Source organism: Nerophis lumbriciformis, linkage group LG13 (genome assembly GCF_033978685.3).
Source record: "Nerophis lumbriciformis linkage group LG13, RoL_Nlum_v2.1, whole genome shotgun sequence".
Taxonomy (NCBI): Eukaryota; Metazoa; Chordata; class Actinopteri; order Syngnathiformes; family Syngnathidae; genus Nerophis; species Nerophis lumbriciformis.
The window spans coordinates 20,937,455-20,951,447 of record NC_084560.2 but is presented as its reverse complement, the minus strand read 5'-3'; positions in this window follow the sequence as shown (position 1 = coordinate 20,951,447).

Genomic DNA, 13,993 nt, shown 5'->3' with positions numbered 1-13,993 from the left:
CCATAAGCACTACACAGCCAGAAAAAAACCTAGGCAGGACAAGTAAAAATATTGGGGCAAGTAGATTTGAGAAGTCGGGCAAGTAGAAAAATTAGGGCGGAGGGAACAGGTGAGACTCAGCAAACACTGAAAAATAAAGCAGGGTCAGATCAGACATGCACTTTTCTCATGAAAAGGGTCCTAATTTATATTCTTATGTGCCTTATAGAGAGGACCACGACAAAACATACACCTCTGCCTCTGTTTCACTTTATGTTGCTGGTAAATAATATGGTTGTAGTAGTAGGCTAAAGTAAAATTATTTAGTATGCACTAATTAAAGGGGCAGAGCTTTAAGAGACATTTTAGCTTTTATATTTTATAAGATATATTTTTTGTAATAACCACAATTAATAAATATATTTCAGTGAATAACTAATTGTTCAAATCTGTATATAAATATGTACATAAAGTGTTGTAATTATATTCCAACTCCGCGTTCTTCTTGGTCATCGCCGCTGCCGCCGCCACCCCCCGCTCCCCGACCACACCACCACAAATAGATGCCTGTCCTGTGGGAAACACTGGATACAGTCTGTTTTGCCAGACCAAAAGCATTCGCCGTTTTCCGTAGTCTACCCTGGACAAACAGGTAATACAAAGTATACGCTACCTTTTTTTTTTATCACATCCAAGGGAGCCCGCATTCTCGTTGACTCTCCTTCAACAAATGGACAAAGTTTTTCGGAAAGTAGAATCCCAGCTGACCCGGACCGTTCTCTTGCCGCCTGAGAAGTGTTGTATCCCAGATAGCTGCAATCGCTTTCTCTTAAGGTATTCATGTGTGATTTCCACAAGCGTCTGTACATTCAGAAGAATGAGAAACACGGGCATGTCTGGATGACTTGCCTCCATAATTCCAGTGGTTAGCTCCGAGTTACAAAACTGGTTTATTATGAAGCTGGCTGTGGCGCGTTCTTTCTGCCGTCACTTCTTTTGTGGGGCGCGGTCTTTCTGGCTCACTTCCTCTCCGAACTCAGTTTGTAAACGATCAATGAGTCCATACGAAGCTAAAACCCGGAGATTCAAGAAATACACGCCGCACTTACCCGTGTAAAAAAATATCCAAGGAGGGGGACCTTAAACGATGGTTTAGTGTGGCTGAAACGGGGCGTAGGCTAAATAATTATTCGTTTAAGGGGTTATCCGGCTTAGTGTAGACATAGCCTAAGTTTGAAGCTGTTATAAAGTGGAATTGGTTGGAGGATGCATTCTCTGTGGGTGCATGGAGGGAATGTCAGCACCATAAATCTATATGACAGACTGAAACATTAAAGAAGATCAGACATTCAGAAAAGTATCACTTATACGGTTACAGTTGTATTTTGGCAAAGGCTGTCAAAAATAACAAGAAAACTCATGTGATCCACATTACCGTATGTTCCGAACTATAGAGTGCACTGGTATATAAGCTGCACCCACTACATTTTAGAGGAAACATTTTTTTTCAGTATTTTAGCCGCACCGGACTGTAAGCCGCAGATATATATGTTGTGAAATTAATTATTTACACTAAGAGATTTTGTAATTTTTTATTTAGATACTGTTTTGATATTGTTTCCAAACGGTGCCTTTAACACGGCAGTAAAATGGTAGATCAAACAAAACAGAAGTCATCGCCATGGACACACTAGCTGCTGAAGCTAGCTCTCCAATCAGCTAAACGGACATAACTCCATGGTGACATTTTCGTTAATTGACACAAACACTTGCAAGAGGTGTTAGCATATTAGCTAATGTTAAACGACACTAGCGAAACAATCCTAGCTTCATTACATTACGATAGCTCATCCGAGTTAAATTGTTGCGGAAAAGTCTGCTGACGCTTGCTGCTGAGGCATCTCCTCCTAACTATACGAGTGCACATGTTGCCCGTTCCCTTAAAAGGGGAGTAGGGGTTGCACTTTACACTTTACCCACCTGCTACCAGTACCACCCACACTGGTTTAAATGTAACTTAGATATTGGGTGTCACTAGAGAAAAGCGCTATATAAATATAATTCACTTCACTTCACTACATAGTGAAACCCAATATCTAAGTTACATTTAAACCAGTGTGGGTGGCACTGGGAAAGTGTCTTGCCCAAGGACACAACGGCAGTGACTAGGATGGCGGAAGCGGGGATCGGACCTGGAACCCTCAAATTGCTGGCACGGCCACTATACCGCACTATAGACCGCAGATGAGGGCAGGAGATGAATAATGTATTTGTCACAGTCCTGTACGTTTGCAAAATGACAGTGATCAAAGTTGTCTTAGGAAAGGCTGGTATAAAAGGAGGGAGATTAAAACGGCTGAGTGAGCGTTAAAGCAAACACCACGGGAGGATGGAGGATATTTTCATCCCTTGACGGATGGTGTCAAAACTTGTTTCACATTCACACTTTCCCTCATCATCCCATGGCACCAATCCTGCCATTATAAATAGCTTTAATAATTCGCTTTGAATTGAGCCACCACAACCTGATGGCACTGCTATGGAGACTACTGACTTCTAATGGGTTTCTCATTGTCATCCCATCGGGTTGAGTTTTTTCTTACCCCGATGTGGGATCCGAGCCGAGGATGTCGTTGTGGCTTGTGCAGCCCTTTGAGACACTCGTGATTTAGGGCTATATGAGTAAACATTGATTGATTGATTGATGATAATGCAAGTACAAGCTACACAAAATAAACCATCCTCTGTTTGTCTTTGCAAAATGGAAACAAACACACACACACACACACGGATGCCTGGTTTCTGGCGTATTGTATTTACAAGATAACTGTTGTGGGCGTCTGCAAAAAAGCTCATTTGGCACCTGAGTCAAAATCCATCCCCTCTTTGGTTGCCAGCATGGGCGAGGAAAAGGAGGCTGAGAAGGACACGTCTCACTAAACCCACTCGGTGAAGAAATGCTGAGGCTGTGAGCTCCGTGCTCCCTTTATCTCCCGCCTTCCATTTTATGTCCGCCATTAAGATCAATGAGCGACTGTCAACCTCCTTTTCCAGAGATATTGCTCGGAAGGCACAGGAGACAGCTGATCCACAGCTTGTCTGAATGCTATGCATTGGTGAATATGATCCTCAGATATTCGCAAGAGACTGAACGGTGTTTAGTCAATGCCATCTGTGTGTGATGTGTAATTGTTGTTGCTGTTTTGTGCTTTAATATGAGGCACTGCAGAATCTTCCAATTCGGAGCCTTTATCTATGTTCTCTCTAAAATGACCGTACAGTATTTATATTAACTCTATAAACAACTGACTCCATTTCACCAAACAAACAGAGACTGGCAGTCACATGACCGCACTCATACTCCACACTGTAAACAGTGACAGCCAGACTAGGCGGCACAACTCTTCAACGTTTACTTACAAACTAGGAAAAATAACATTTACATACCGTATTTTTCGGAGTATAAGTCGCACCGGAGTATAAGTCGCACCTGCCGAAAATGCATAATAAAAAAGGAAAAAAACATATATAAGTCGCACTGGAGCCCGGCCAAACTATGAACAAAACTGCGACTTATAGTCCGAAAAATACGGTATTAGGCTGTCATCTGTGTGAGTAAAAATGTTCACATTTCAGCCTCCAAGAATTCCACTTCCAACTAAAGAAAAACATGTTGCGGTAAGTTATAGATGTTGTTTTATATTTTATCTAATATTATGCTGACATCATCTCTCTTATAAGATCCTAAGTGAGTATGAATATACCATATTTTCTGGACTACGAACCAATCTGGTATATAAGCCGCAACCCACTAAATTTTAGAAGAAAAAAAGATTGTTTTCGTATATCAGATGTACCGGACTATAACCCGGCACAATGTGGAAATAGATATTTAAATAGAAAGATTTTGTAAATGTTTACCTTAATTGTTTCCAAACAGTGCCTGTAACACGCCGATAAAACCACTGATGTTTTTAGTCATCCTTCATGAGATGAGTAAGATTATCAAAGTTCTTCTTCCATGAACTTTGTAAACAATTTAGCCTGTGCAATCATCATGCTGTTTAATCAGCACAAATAACCCTAACCCTCTATGTCACACCTGTGAGGTGGCATGGATTATCTTGGCAAAGAAGAAATGCTCACTAACACAGATTTTGACAAAAAAAACCCAAACAATAATAATAATAAAAAAATAAATAAAAATTATATATTTATATATTACTGTAAATATATAAATATATATAACACAAAAATGTGTCTAAGAAATATATATTACAGTGTGTGTGTGTGTATATATATATATATATATATATATATATATATATATATATATATATATATATATATATATATATATACAAAATATTGGTTTTACTCACGATGACAGTATACTGTCACACTCAATATGACAGTTATTTAAACATAACTCCTAAACCACACATGCAAATTGGTTAATAATGCTTGGAGAAATGTATCTTTGTGAGTTTTACTGGAAAAAATATTTTGTATTGGAATGGAAGAAATGGCGTTGACGTTTGGTGAATATAACAGCGACATCATCATCCTTTATGTCTACAACAGGTAAAAAGCAGGCTGTATAAGACTTTATTAGCTTTGCATTTTAACTTGAAATAGTTGTCATAATCAGCTCGGTTCCTCACACTGTCATTTGTAATGTTAATGTAAAGTTTTTGCTTCACTTTCATTTGTAGTTTAATACTTAAAAAAACCAAAAACATTCCAGCTGGCTGAAATACTGTGTAAATTCATTTATAACATGTTCTGTTTGAGTCCTGAATTACAAAGTGATTAGCAGGCTGAATATTACATATTATTAAATAATAAGGAAGGTTCAAACATTGCCATGCATCAATATGAAGACCATTAACTTGTTGATGTCGAAACTTATCGTTAACGCGTTATCGTGTTTACTTTGACAGCCCTAATGTAAATATATACTGTATATATATATATAAGCACCACCCACCTCTGAACGATAGGCGCAGCAGGCATTTGCTGCAGTGATATCGTCTCATGCCGAAAAATAGTCCTTTCTTGTGAAGAAAACAATTTGCCATGGCTTTGAACCGGATATTTCCATAATGTAGCCTTCTCTTTCTCCATTTCTGCTCGCTATTTTCACGCTTGTGGCTCATCAAAAACGAGTGAACTGCAGCCAAGTTACCTACGCTACGGCATGGCCCGACGGTCAAAAAGGGTGAGTGTTTGTTCATCACCCGTTAAAAAAATGTGTGCCGTTGTTGAAATTTATAATTAAGGCGTTATTGTGTTAATTTTCAAACCCCACGTTGCTGACATGGCCGCTCTACTACCCGAACCACGCTGTCCCCTATATATACATATATATATATATATATATATATATATATATATATATATATATATATATATATATATATATATATATATATAAATAAGTGGGGCAAAACAGTATTTAGTCAGCCACCAATTGTGCAAGTTCTCCCTCTTAAAATGACGACAGAGATCTGTAATTTTCATCATAGGTACACTTCAACTGTGAGAGACAGAATGTGAAAAAAAAAAATCCAGGAATTCACATTGTAGGATTTTTAAAGAATTTATTTGTAAATTATGGTGGAAAATAAGTATTTGGTCTATAACAAAAATTCAACTCAATACTTTGTAATATAACCTTTGTTGGCAATAACAGAGGTCAAACGATTACTAAACCAGGTTTGCACACACAGTAGCTGGTATTTTGGCCCATTTCTCCATGCAGATCTTTTCGAGAGCAGTGATGTTTTTGGGCTGTCGCCGAGCAACACGGACTTTAAACACGAAAATTTAAAATTGCACTTTAGTAAGCTAACCCGGCCGTATTGGCATGTGTTGCAATGTTAAGATTTCATCATTGATATATAAACTATCAGACTGCGTGGTCGGTAGTAGTGGGTTTCAGTAGGCCTTTAAATCAGAGATGAATGGATGTTCTTCAACGTTGGAGGTACAGTAAGACTGTAGGCTACTGCACATCCAGCCATAAAGACATTAATGTGTGACAGCACATGCTGAGGGCTGTCATTTCTCTTTTGACAAATTCATCACATCTTCCAAGGAAAAATAACCCGAAAACCTGCTTATTAAGACATAAAAAAGAAAAAGAAAAAATATGGCTGCAAGGAGTGTTTTAGTGAGTGATCCCTCATTAATCATAGCACCCTTTGTTTATCCATGTGCTGGCTGTGTGCTTTGACGAAAACGACTTCACGGGGCATCGAAGGGGCATCAAATAATTGCGGTACTCCAGGCAGAGCAGGGAGGACTGAAATAAAACAAGTGCTCTCTCGGCTAAAAATAAGCCTGTTCACATGCGGATGGTGGATTGTCGGCCGCATCCTCTGCTCGGCTGTGGAGGCGACTGTTTGATGAGTGTGGCGTAAAGAGAGAGGGGATGTACATAACCGTGCAACATAACTCTGCAACATAACTATGCACCACTTTGTCTGCCAATGTGACACATGGACTGGGACTTTTTTTTTCTTCCACAGATACTTTATACACTTTCGTTGCCCTTGAAAAAAAAAAAACATGCATAATTGTTACATATTAGTTGAACATATGCAGACGGACATATGCATACTCACATTTTAGTTACGTATTCAAACACCTCCCCCTTGCATATTAGCAATTAATGACACGGTTTAAATACTTTATAACGAGGATATCCCCCTGAAGCCCTTGTTACCTAGCAACTGCAACTAGAACACACTGTATCCGGATGCTGCAGAGACATGTCTTAATGTAAATGTAGAGCTATTATAAGTACAGTATATATTCAATAGGAGAGGAGGTATCATTTATCATCACATTCTCCAGTCGGGTGAAAGTAAGTTTCCCTCATCAGTCTCCTTCACCGGCGATGTTTCCTTTCATCATCGTCGTTCAGTGTCAGTGTCTGCTGTGGAAGTGGGGTGTTTTAAGACTTCTTAATATGCTCCAATTGTTTCCTAGGTCGTGTTTGGCAAACGGGCTACTAAAACCTTAACTCGGTCTAATCGCTACATGCTCGTTTTGATCAAAAGGAAAATGAACGTTCATATGAACAAGCCTGGAAAGTGAAATTATTTGTACCTTTCGGCTACTTTGCCTCTGCAGCCTTCATCAGAGGCGTCACGTGACGTTGTTGTGACATCGCAGTGTGGCGTGGCAGAGGCCAGAAGTGGGGGTGGGCCGCCGGGTTTTTTTGATTGACTGATTGAGAAGTTTATTGACATCTTAAAGAATTGAGTCCATGTAATCCCTAAAATTCCATGGACCTTTAAAAAGGCAAATGGATAGCACAAGAAGCCAAAAGGCTTGTTTCCATTGTGGTCCATTAAATATTCATCACATTTAATACATTCAATAATAAAAGATATATAACCTGTAACATGTATATAAAACATTATGTTAAACAAAATGGATAAATTATGTATACAGTATACATGAAAAACAATATATACAAAAAATGCGGGGGGGGGGGGGGGGGGGGGGGGAGGGGGGGTATATACACTATGTACATGGCACTATGCACATGTTGACTCCAAGTGTGCAAAGCAGAATGAGAAAATATATATACACTATAACCACATATAAATATATATACATTATAACCACATATAAATATATATACACTATAACCGCATATAAATATATATAAACTACATATAAATATATATACACTATAACCGCATATAAATATACATAAACTACATATAAATATATATACACTATAACCACATATAAATATATATATATACCATATATAAATATATATACACTATAACCACATATAAATATATATATACACTATAACCACATATAAATATATATAAACTACATATAAATATATATACACTATAACCACATATAAATATATATATACCACATATAAATATATATACACTATAACCACATATAAATATATATACACTATAACCACATATAAATATATATAAACTACATATAAATATATCTACACTATAACCGCATATAAATATATATACACCACATATACATATATATACACTATAACCGCATATAAATATACATAAACTACATATAAATATATATACACTATAACCACATATAAATATATATATATATATATACCACATATATATATATATACACTATAACCACATATAAATATATATACACTATAACCACATATACATATATAAACTACATATAAATATATATACACTATAACCACATATAAATATATATATACACCACACATACATATATATACACTACAACCACATATAAATATATATACACTATAACCACATATAAATATATATAAACTACATATAAATATATATATACTATAACCGCATATAAATATATATAAACTACATATAAATATATATACGCTATAACCACATATAAATATATATATATATATATATACCACATATAAATATATATACACTATAACCACATATAAATATATATAAACTACATATAAATATATATACACTATAACCACATATACATATATATATACCACATATAAATATATATACACTATAACCACATATAAATATATATACACTATAACCACATATAAATATATATAAACTACATATAAATATATATACACTATAACCGCATATAAATATATATATAAACTACATATAAATATATATACACTATAACCACATATAAATATATATAAACTACATATAAATATATATACACTATAACCGCATATAAATATATATAAACTACATATAAATATAACCACATATAAACCTGTTTGATGCTTCAAAGAGTTGCTGGGGATCAATGTTGGTTCAGATCAGGTAGAGGTTGAGCTTAGCCAGGATTTTATGAGTTTTAAAATTTAGTAGGGAAGTTGGAATTTTAAGGTCTGTTGGTAGTGCATTCCACTGTGTGGTGGCAAAATAGTAGAATGCATTTTTTGTCCCATGAAAGTCTTGAATTTGGGGGGGACGAGGTCTGAGGAACTCCCTCTAGTGTAGTACCTGTGAGTATCACTTACTCTGGTGAAATAGTTGGACATGTACTTGGGGACAATTTCTCTGAGTATTTTGAATACCAGACACATTGCAATTTGGTGTAAATGGTAAATGGGTTATAGCGCTTTTCTACCTTCAAGGTACTCAAAGCGCGTTGACACTGTTTCCACATTCACCCATTCACACACGGATGGTGGGAGCTGCCATGCTAGGCCCTAACCACAGCCCATCAGGAGCAAGGGTGAAGTGTCTTGCTCAAGGACACAACCGACATTACGAGGTTGGTAGAAGGTGGGGATTGAACCAGGAACCCTCAGGTTGCTGGCACAGCCACTTTCCCAACTATGCCACGCCATCCCCGTACTCTTTCCTCAACTCTAAGCCATCCCAATTTTGGTAAAGTGGGCTTGAGTTAGGTGAGTCCTGTATGGGAGGTTGAGCAGGAGTCTCACCAGCTTGTTTTGGGAAAGTTTGCAGTTTTGTTTTTAATGGTTTGGGGATACTGGTGAACCATGAGGTGCAGGCGTAGTCCAAATGACACTGTATGAGGGCACCGGCAAGGGTCTTAAGTGTATCCCTGTTGATAAACACAGAAATCCTGCCCAAAAATCTAGTTTTATTATTGATCTTGGTGATTGCTTTTAATGTCATTTTTTCACCCGAGAGAGAGTGTTGTCCAATATACAACCTTGGTCAATTACCTTGTCTTTGCTGGTGATTATGGTATCACCTGTTTTAATCGTAAAGCCCAGGGATTTACCTAGATTGTGCTTGGACCCAAATAGGACTGGACTATGTCCCAGGTGTGGGAAAGTTTAGTTTTGTTTAGTTTAGTTTATTAAGGATCCACATTAGTCTACACCCCAGTGGAGACTATTCTTCTTGGGGTCCAGGCATAAAACATCCCACAATCACAAAACAAAAGATTACAATGCATTATAATATGAGCAATAATAAAATGTTGTAATACAAAAATAGCAACAACAAAAACGAAAAAAAAAATTAAAAATAACTTTGAGTTTACATAATAATGTTCATAACAAAGATAAAAAGAGCAATATAAAAATAGATATATATTTTTGCAAAAATAAAACAAAGAACCAATGGCCTATAATATACACATTAGTGTACCAAAGACAAAAAATAAGTGATGAAAAAGTACCATCGATCCATCTATCCATCCATTTTCTACCGCTCATCCCATATTGAATAAAATATGACATAAAGTTAAAATTAAAAGTGCCAATGATTGTCTCACCCACACACTAGGTGCGGTGAAACTATTCTCTGCATTTGACCCATCCCCACAGGGGAGTAGTGAGCAGCAGCGGTGGCCGCGCCCGGGAATCATTTGGTGATTTTACCCCCAATTCCAACCCTTGATGCTGAGTGCCAAGCGGGGAGGTAATGGGTCCCATTTTTTATAGTCTTTGGTATGACTCGGCCGGGGTTTGTACTCAGGTCCTACCGATCTCAGAAAAACGATAACCAGAAGCAATAATTAATTTAGTCAAAAAATAAGTCAAAAAAAGATAAATGAACCAGTCATGACATTAGGTACAATCTAGAATAATCTCTTTCCGCAATACTTCTCCTCTTAGTCTATTCTTAAAAGCCACTCTGCTGGTGATTGATACCAGATATTGTGGAAGTCGATTCCAGTAAGTGATTGCCCGATACATAACAGTCTTTTTCAAAACATCAGTTTTCTCAAGCAATAGCTGAGAATACAGATTGGTATGCTCCTTCATCCCGGTTTACAGTCTTCGGGGCCCGCTTTTTGATCCCAAACACCTCTTTGAACCACCGGTGGAACTTGTTGCTCTCCGTTCTGATGACTTTGGCCGCATCCCAGTCCATGAGGTGGTTCTCTCTCTTGCAGTGGTCTGAAATGGCCGATTTCAGGTTTTCCTTTCTTGTGAGCGTTCCAGCTATTTCCTATTCACGTTCTTTTGGGTGTTCCTTTTTTCGTGTCCTGTCTCTCCTATGTTTGTTTTATTGCAGTTTAGGCAAGGGATTTCATACATCACATCAAACTATTTCTCGGGGCAAATTGTCCAACGGTTTTAGAGCAACATTTCTCAACCAGCTATTGCAAGGAATTTAGGGATTTCACCATCTACGGCCCGCAATATCATCAAAAGGTTCAGAGAATCTAGAGGAATCACTGCACGTAAGCGGCAAGGCCGTGACCTTCGATCCCTCAGGCGGTACTGCATCAAAAAGCAACATCAGTGTGTAAAGGATATCACCACATGGGCTCAGGGAACACTTCAGGAAACCACTGCCAGTAACTACAGTTTGTCGCTACATCTGTAAGTGCAAGTTAAAACTCTACTATGCAAAGCGGAAGCCATTTATCAACAACACCCAGAAACCTACAAGTTTTTTATTTATTTATATTATGTTTATAAAGTCAGAAAATATGTCCCTGGACACATGAGGACTTTGAATATGGCCAATGTATGATCCTGTAACGACTTGGTATTGGACTGATACAAATGTAAGTATCAAACAACAGAAGAATAAGTGATTATTACATTTGAACAGAAGTGTAGATAGAACATGTTACAAGAGAAAGTAAGCAGATATTAACTGTAAATGAACAAGTAGATTAATAATTCATTTTCTACCGCTTGTCCTTCATAATTTTGACAAAATAATAGAATGAAAAATGACAACAGCTGCTAAATTAGGAGCCTGTGTTTGCTTACTTATTACTAAAAGACAAGTTGTCTAGTATGTTCACTATTTTATTTAAGGACTAGATTGCAATAATAAACATATATTTAATGTACCCTAAGATTTTTTGTTAAAAATAAAGATAATAATGCAATTTTTTTGTGGTCCCCTTTATTTAGAAAAATATCGAAATAATTTCGGTACCGGTATCAAAATATTGGTATCACTACCTCAAGCACATACATTTGTTTAACAGTCCTCAACATGTAATTTATAATGCACTCCCCCCACATACATTTTTGATATTATAAGAAAAATAGAGCAACCTTTCAGCCTCTATTTCATTTCACCAGAAGAATCGAGCATCCCGTCGGCATAAACCCTCCAGAACTGAACAAAACAGTGTTGCAGAACACTGTTTTCATTCCATCTCACTCTTCCTTTTCCTTTTCTGTCGGGGTCATGTAAGCACGGAATAGTTTAATTGTATCCCTCCGCTGGTATTCTGAAGAAGAGGCAAGATCGATAGGGGACACGAGCGAGAAAATGAGCTGAAGACACTGCAGGAACTTTCAACATGTTTTTTTCCCCTCTCTCCACTCGGGTGAAGTTTATTAAAAAGGACATTTGTCTGGAATAATCTGTCAATGTTCGTTATCTGAACGCTAATCTTAAACACTGGTGTAGCACTTAAGCACATCAATAGGTTCCTAATTAAGTTAATTGTATCCTCTTCCAATGAAAAAGAGCGCCTCACAGAAAGAAGAGCAAAAATAACCAATTATCAGTCTAGACATTTAATGAAGTCTATTACAAATATAAGAACATGAGAGCTGTAGCTGTGAAAACACAGAAGTTAATTATTCTTAGCTCAAAATTTACTTTTGGCCCTTCTTTACTTTCTCCCGTGTTGGCGTATCTCGTCATCACACCGGAGGCAATAACAAGAAAACATCTTAAATTGGGATGAAATGGAAAAGAGGTGTCTTTGTGGCAGGAAAAGTTTTTCACAGTTTCAAGGCTACATTCAATTACAGACTGTTTGTCAGGCGGAATACATCACGCAGTAGCCGTAATTCATAATGCAGTCAAACATAACGTGGACTGCCAGAAATATTCCCATGCTAGATAACTAATGACTGCGGCGAAGTTTCCGTATCCAAATGTCACATTCTCATCTAAAATGGAAAAAGTAAATACACTGCTCAAAAAAATTAAAGGAACAGTTTTTTTTTATCAGGGTAGGGCATGAATTCAATAGCACTTTCCTAATAAGGTTTTGGTCAGGTACGTGGCAGAGGGGGTTGTTCTAAGGGGCCAAGCCCAACTCCTGAAAAACTACTCCACACCATAATTCCTCCTCCACCAAATTTCACACTCTGCACAATGCAGTCCGAAATGTACTGTTCTCCTGGCAACCTCCAAACCCAGACTTGTCCATCAGATTGCCAGATGGAAAAGCGTGATTCATCACTGCAGAGAATGCGTCGCCACTGTTCTAGAGTCCAGTGGCGACGTTCTTTACACCACCGCATCTCATGCTTTGACCGGACTTGGTGATGTGTGGCTTGGATGCAGCTGCTCGGCCATGGGAACCCATTCCATGAAGCTCTCTGCGTACTGTACGTGGGCTAATTGGAAGGTCACATGAAGTTTGGAGCTCCGTAGAAACTGACTGTAGAAAGTCGGCGACCTCTTTACACTATGCGCTTCAGCATCCGCTGACCCCTCTCTGTAAGTTTACGTGGCCTACCACTTCGTGGCTGAGTTGCTGTTGTTCCCAAACTCCTACATTTTCTAATAACAAAGTTGAATTTGGAATATTTAGGAGCGAGGAAATTTCACGATTGGATTTTTTGCACAGGTGGCATCCTATGACAGTTCCACGCTGGAAATCACTGAGAGCGGCCCATTCTTTCACAAATGTTTGTAAAAACAGTCCCCATGCCTAAGTGCTTGATTTTATACACCTGTGGCCGTGCCAAGTGATTAGGGCACCTAATTCTGATAATTAGGATGGGTGGCCAAATACTTTTGGCAATATAGTGTATGTTGTAAAATGTGATATTTGTAAATGTTTATTTGCATACCTTAATAGTTTCCAAAAGTGTCCTGTAAACATGAAACTATAAGGGTTTGATCTAACAAAACAGAGGTAATTGTCATTAACTCATTAGCTGTGGAAGCAAGCTCTCCAATCAGCTAAAGAGATTCAATAACTCCATGGTGATCTTTTGGTGAATTTACGAAACTGAAACAATTTAAAAAATGGCATTCAAAGTTAATAATCCTAACACAGACACTTGTAAACGTGTTAGCAT